Here is a 7,528-nt window from a genome sequence, read left to right as displayed (position 1 = left end):
ACAGATAAGTCATATAATTTTAGAGAGTAGGAAGTGCAAAACTATCTTAATGTAAGGAGAGTGAGGGAGAGCAGGTAGGACTCCATTGGATAGGTTTGTTAGGGGACAGCTTCACTGGAGAAGTGGCATTTGAACGGAGACCTGAATGAAGAGAGGAGCAAGCCATGGAAGATGTGGAGTAAGCACATTCCAGGACAAGGAGGCAATGAGTATGTAGGCATGTAGGTGGGTGGAGTATTTAAGGAAAAGCAAGGAGGCCAATCTGGGCAGAGTACCGGGTGAAGAAGAGTGTGGTAGGACATGAGGTCAAGGAGCTAGGCAGGGGTCTGCTCTTGTAAATTCTTGAAGGCCAGAGTAAAGATACGGATTATTCTAAATGAGTAGAGGGGTTTGAACTGGAAAAAGGCATGATCCAAATCGTATCTGAATAAGGTGACCTGGTATAGAGAAGGGACTTGGGAGGATAAAGAAGAGGAACAGGGGGCTTCCCTGGTGGCGCAGCGGTTGAGAATCCGCCTGCCGATGCAGGGGACGCGGGTTCGTGCCCCGGTCCGGGAAGATCCCACATGCCGCGGAGCGACTGGGCCCGTGAGCCATGGCCGCTGAGCCTGCGCGTCCGGAGCCTGTGCTCCGCAACGGGAGAGGCCACAACAGTGAGAGGCCCGCGTACCGCAAAAAAAAAAAAAAAAAAAAAAAAGAGGAACAGGGAGACCAGTTAGGAGACTATCACAGTGCTCCAAATAAGAGATGTTTATGGCCTAGGTTAGGTTGGAAGTTTGCAGCAAGTGAAAAGTGGTTGAATTCAGGTTGTGTTTTGAGGGTGTAGCTATCAAGACCTGCAGATAGATGTGAGGTATGAAGGAAATAGTACCAAGGAGACAAGTCGTTGATGATTATGTGTGCAACTGGGTAGTATCCCTTAGAAGAAGGGGGCTGATGGGAGGAGCAGCTTTTGAGGGAATATCAGGACTTGGTTTGTTATCTTGGATGCCCTGGTTTGATATCTTAGATGCTCTTTAGGTATCTAAGCGTCTGGACGGTGCTCAGACTGTACTTTGTATCCAAAGGTATCCAAAGCCACTTTAGATGCAAAATGTTTCAAGTTGACCTTTGCTGCTGCCAAAATAGTAGCCACTGTGGGCAGTCTGCAAGATGGCATCTTAGGTTTCTGAGGAAGAAATTAGAATACACAAAGGGGGAAATAAGTGTATAATTATATAATGTAGATTTCATATTTAAATGTATGGGAAAAGCAATAATTAGTTGGCTTTTGGTTTTAAATGGAAATAGCCACTCATTGGAAAATAATTACTCTAATTTCAATTCATTTTACTTTAGATCATTCTGTGATGAAAACAGTTACCAAAAAAGTTCTCCAGATGGAAGGAGTGCCAAGTCAGAGGTATATAACATGTTTCAGTTCTTTCGGAAGAATTTCTCTTTAATGGCTTGGTTTTCTTTCTTTCTTAAAAGAAAATTATCAAGGTACTTTCTGCCATCTTAAAACTAAGATTTGAGTCAAATCAAATGGCTTTTCTGTTTTTGAAAATGTTGTGTGATGCTTTAATTTAGGTTCCCAGATATGCAGATTGAAAACCTTTTAACTTTTTATTTTCTGTAACATATTATCGTTAGTCACAAATAGTCTTTTTTTTTTGGTGATAAGAATGAATAGCAGGAGCAGCATTTGTGAAACCAAATCTAATATGAAACTGACCCTTTCTTGTGAGTAAATTTGAATTTTGAAACAGCAAAACAATAAGGTTTAATAAAAAGCAAAATAAATTTTTTATGTTTATGATCTGCCAATTTCCCAGAAAGAGTTTTGTGGCGACTTTAGTTATATACCAGATACATTAAAATCACCAGTGGACAACACATTTTTTATTCAGGTGCCCTCTGAAAGTTTTAAAACTTTGTTGACTTCATATCACTGAACGGTCCACTTTAAAATGGTTAAAATTATAAATTTTCTGTTTTGTGTAGTTTACCACAATTTTTAAAAAATGTGTTGTTTGAAGATTTTGGGGTTTTATAACGGTATTGTATTAGCATAAAAATGAAAAATTTAAAAGACCACCTCTAATCCCATTATCCTATCAAGCAATATTTACATTTTTATTTTCTCTTCCTGCTGTCTATAAACATAATTCCACATAGCTTCAATATAATTTGCCATTCTTATGTTTTCATACTAAATTTAAATTCTGTGATTCATAGTTATACTTTTTACCATTGCATTCACAAGGTTTCATTGAGTAGGTCAATTTTTTAAATTGGTGAAAAATTGGAAATAACCTCAAATAAACTATTGTAAACACCTTCATAAATACAGCTTTTTTTTTTCTACTTAAAGTTGTATGTTTTTGATTCTCTATTAATCAACTTGCTTGGACAATAGTGTATTAAATAAGTTGTTAAGAGTGTTTATGAAGTCAAAAAAAAGCTTATGATCGTCTGCCCATTGTTATTTCAAGAGAGTGATATTTTAATAATCAAATAGTACATTCAAAGAAGTTAAGATTTGTGATATCACACTAATTAGATATTATTATTAAAAATTTATATCATATGTAAAGCATTCTTAAAATAGCTACATTGACTTTTGCTATGATATTAGAAATGGAAAGATATATAAATAAAACATGTATATGTAAAACATATTAGGAATTCTGTAAAATTAGTACAGAATAATAGGGCATCATGGAATGAGAACAGTTAAACATTTTTTTTTAGTTAGCATGATTAAACAAAGTGGAAATGTAACTGAAGTATACAAGCTCATTGAGCTCTTTTAAGAGTAATTTTATTTCTTGGGCTTTTTTTTGTATTTGCCTCAGTTATTTGGAGACATAGAGGTAAGCCAAATCAGTATCTGGGTATATACCTAGATCCAGGTGAGTATAGGAGTGAAATAATGGTGTGAATTGTGTCACATTTATATTGTACTTATGTATGCCTAATAAAAGATGGGAACTTTTATTAGAAATTTTTTAATCTCCTAACAAGAAAAGTGTAATTTAAAAAAATTTTAATACAAATATATTTGCATTAGTTTCTGAAAGTAAAGGAAGGGTATACACATACAAACCATATGCATACAAACATTTTTTTTGATGGCAATGAAGTTAAAAAACACAACAACATAGCACAAAATGAACTGAGCTCCTATATATTTTTAAGAGGCATGTAAATCACACAGGATCGTGTGGTGATTATCAATAAGCTACACTCTATGAAATATTTGTCCTATATTACCACATACACTCCATTTTACCCTGCATCCTAATGCTGCTAAAATATAGTAGAAAGCAGCAGCATAGCACAGGGAGATCAGCTTGGTGCTTTGCGATGACCTAGAGGGGTGGGAATGGAGGGTGGGAGGGAGGCTCAAGAGGGTGGGATATGGGGACATGTATATGCATATGGCTGATTCGCTTTGTTGTGTAACAGAAACTAACACAGAATTGTGAAGCAATTATACTCCAATCAAGATCTATTAAAATAAATAAATAAAATAACATAAAATACAGTAGCTGTGAAGGATAAATATAACCATTTTAACCTATGATGTTTGTTTTCAGTAAATTCAAGTTAAATATTTAAATGTGAATTTTAATATATGGCTTGTTCTAAGTAAAATATTAACACGTAGGTCTAGTTTCTGCAACCAAATGTTTCATATAAAGATACTTGCCTCTTTACTACTGAAATATAGGGTAAGTCTCCACATTTCACTCTTTCATCCAGTGGGTTTCATTTGTTTTTTTTTCTGTTTTCTATATGAAATCAAAGGAGCAGTGAAGGTTGACAGGCTTATAGGAGGGTAAAATTGACTCACCTACCCCCCAGCAACTTGCAGCCTTATAACTTGTATTGTTTTTACATAGAAAAATTCGTCTTAAATTTAACTTTTGGTCTACTTCTGAAGATTCTGTTTGGCAGAAGTCATGGGTATATCTGTGTTTCTGTGTCCTTGAGATTCAGAAATGCCAAAGGTGTTCTACGATTCAGGAAACTTGAGTGTTTCTGCATGATACATAAAATGTATCATACTTTGGGATCTTTTTTTAAACTTTATTTTTGCATTTCTGCACATCTCAATACTTTTGTTTTAGTTAAAATAACTTGTTACTGTAGAGAACTTATATTTTAAAAAATGCTGGCTTATGTAAAACCTTTGTACAAAACCGATCCTCTTTTTAATGGGCTTGGCATCATTGTCAAGTGCCTTTTTGATTCCTTTCGACGTGTGCACGTGTGACAGTTGCTCTGTAGACCTTTGGTGCATCTTGATTCCTTCTTTTCATGCTTTGTCAAACATAGTCTTGGCCGCAAAGAAGCCTGTAAGTAATGGAAGGAAACACTCTGCTGGTAAAGAATGCTACCCTCCTGAAGCGCTACCACCTGGAGTGTCTGGTTTCCGGCCATTGTGTCCTGCAGAAAGTGCAAAAAGCAACAGGTAAGCTGTTTGCATTCCCTGTCTTTTTCAGTCATTTAGAGTTCTTTATTTTGGAACTTGTATTATGTGGGTGGTCTCTGGTGCTTTGTGTAGAGGAAAAAAGGTAACTCACACATGGCTTGGCTTCTGCCTAATGAGCCCTCTAAGGAAGAAAAATTTAAAGTAATTGGGAGTTTCAAGTTGTTTCTCAAGTGTCACAACAGAGGTAACTCCGTGGGAGTCTTGAGGAGACTAAAATGATCACCAATTGTGCATGTGAGAAAAGTTTGATTAAAGGCAGGTGTAGTTGAGCGAAGCCCTACAGCACAGAAGTAGGAATTTGGATACGTACGAATGGGAAAAAAGACATTTTAGGCATGGGAAATAGTTTAATGCAGAATGGATGAAAAATATGCATTAGAGCTATTCTAAATGAACTGGCTTATTAACTCAGTAAATCAGATTTAGTGAGTCAAACTAGCATTACCTGATTTCTTATCCAGGGGATAGCTGTTCATAGTAATTTTTGTCACAGAACAGTAAATAAAATGGTTGAATTATAGCTTTAGGCTTGCTAAGTGAAATAGATGGCTCTAGATGATCTTCAGGTGACTTACTTGGTAGTAATCAGGAAATTGGGGATTAACAATTGCTTAAGAAAACAAAGAGAATTGATTTTAAATAGTACTTGAAGTAGTTCCTGTGTAAAATATCTGTTCAGTTGCTCATGTTAAATGGATGTTTCTACTCCCCACTGGACAACCGACTACTTTTTTGCAAATGGTAATGTGAATTGCTGTTGCATAAACTATAGTGCTGAATCCCCAGTGTTTGCACTTGAGTTTCACAGCTCTGTGGTTTCCTGTCTTCTTCCTGAGACACTTAATCGCAGGTCCATCCTCGTCACACAGGGTGGTAAATTAGAGAACGATTAATATCACCATTTAAAGAAGAGAGACAAATCTCAACCATCCTGAACATAGGAGCTGAAGGGGCCTCTCAGCAGTTCAGAGAGTTATTACCAAGCCAGTAGGCTGAATTCTGTTCTGTTTTCTCCGTAGCAGAGCCCTCCAGGTCCTTGTTTTGAGCTTATTTATTTTTATACACAATTCTGTATGGATACTGTTCATACTACTAAATAGTTGTATTAACTGGGTTTAACTGGTCATGTATTTACATGAAGATCTAACTTCGTTTTGTTGCTATCTTTTTAGGGCCTTTCCATTCATCAAAGCTCGTGATGTATGTAATCAGTTGGTGGTGTGTAGCTATCATATTTATGATATACAGGGCTTGAATTGGGAAAGGTGGATGGTCATTCTTCTTGCTTTTTAAATTGACAGAGCCTTACATGAAGCGTTTCCCTCTCTGAAATAAATCCATGTAAAACATGTTTGGTCGCTCTCCCAATGCAACTGTGTAGTTGTGTGGATTTGGCACACAACGGGCAGCCTTGTGGCTATGTCTGTAAACAAGGAAGCCTGTTTTCCAGTCCGCAAATCAGCTGTTACCCAGTGAAACGAACTTGACTGCCATTTCTGACCCCTCACATGGAGCTGTCATACTCAAGAATATTCGCATGTTTTCAAGAAACGTTGTTTGAGGGCTATATGTACAAATTCCTGATCTGAAAGCCAATATAAAGCAACACCTCCCAAACCTCTGCTCTCTCACCAAGGCCACACACGTTCCCTCGCTTATGGCCTCGTGGCAAGCGAATACTGTCAGTATCAGATTCTCCTTCCCAGTGGTCTTGGGAGACTGCCTAGTTGCTCTGTGAAAGGCACCACTGCTGAGGTTGAGAGAAGAGCATCTTGGGTGTCAGTCCTGGCCTTGCGTTCCCGGAGAGAGGGATGTGCACCTCGTTCTCCTTTAGGGTTTTCCTAGGCTGCAGGGTTTGCTGCTTGTTGTCAACATGATGTCCTAGTGACTTGTCCTCTGCGTGGTTATATAATCCCAGCACAGTTCTTTATGATCTGTAGACTTTTATGGGGTTGTGGCCAGGTCAGTTTTAAATGTTTGGAAATGTCCTACTGAACAACATTGAAGTGGCAGTGAAGCTTGCTGGGAGAATTGTTGCCCTAGTTTTGGCTTAAGGGTGGTGAGAAGATGAAATTTTTGATGGGTCAGTTTTAGTTGTGTGTGTGTATGTGATTTATCTTTTAAAATTCTAATGTCTATTATTCACAGCTTAGATATGTTGACTTCCTGATTATTCATCAGTCCCTTTACTGATGTATTTTCCTCTGAAAAACTACATTTTCTTCCAGACTGTTTTTGTCTGATGGTGAAGAATAAATTTTTCATTTGCAGTATAAAGTTGATCTGAGAAGAAATGTTTACCTTGGATCTTCACTTGGCTTCTGTGAAAGAAGCTTAATAAAATAATATGGGCAATTCCCATTACTAATCCTAACCACGTACAACAGAGGTCTGTACAGTAACATAGCAAAAATAAGTTCCTGTACTTTTACTTAGTCATTGCCTGTTTTACACTAAAGAGCAGTGAGAGACATTTATGAATAATGATACCTCAGATCACTTTTGTTAAATGTCCTCTAATATTTGGATATTTGGTATCTGGCTTGTGTTGTCTTTTATACAATCTTGTCTTCTTTCTTTGCACTTTAGTGTAACAACTCTGTGATTTCGTATCTTCTTCCTCAGACACTCAGGTCCATCAGAATTTCCTGTGACTGTGGCAGTAGAGAGTCCTTCCTCCTCAGAAATCGAAGAGGTCGATGATTCCTCAGAACGTGTTCAGGAGGAGCCAGAGAAAATCCGTTTGAAACAAGAAGCATTGCAGGTACAAAGTTATCACTTTAAAGCTATAGAGAAGATTATTTTTCAAACGGAAGGCTGATCGCAACACAGCACAGCTTGTGTGAGGGTTCTGTTTTCTCCTCCCACCTGCATTGTATCCCCTTGAATGGTTCCTTAAGCTTAGACCAAGGTGAATGGTGGACATTTGAACTCTAAGAAACTAAAATCAAAACATGTCGTTAGTAATATATTTTCCTTTCCTTAGAACCTTAGTATATTAGATTTAGGGAGAAGCTTAGTGATCATAAGATAAGGAAATTGAGT

General features: G+C 37.3%; 1 long non-coding RNA gene across 1 annotated transcript; it reads left to right on the top strand.

Annotated features, from left to right (window-relative positions):
* Positions 1 to 371: 371 nt before the first annotated feature.
* On the top strand, positions 372 to 7,142 carry LOC309807718. Its single transcript, XR_014294659.1, has 3 exons — positions 372 to 1,402; positions 4,327 to 4,462; positions 7,117 to 7,142. It is a non-coding gene; the product is annotated as an uncharacterized lncRNA (long non-coding RNA).
* Positions 7,143 to 7,528: the final 386 nt, after the last annotated feature.

Source organism: Mesoplodon mirus (genome assembly GCF_964341445.2).
Source record: "Mesoplodon mirus genome assembly, chromosome: 7".
Taxonomy (NCBI): Eukaryota; Metazoa; Chordata; class Mammalia; order Artiodactyla; family Ziphiidae; genus Mesoplodon; species Mesoplodon mirus.
The sequence above is the reverse complement of the archived record's forward strand: the minus strand, read 5'-3'. Positions and strand labels throughout refer to the sequence as shown.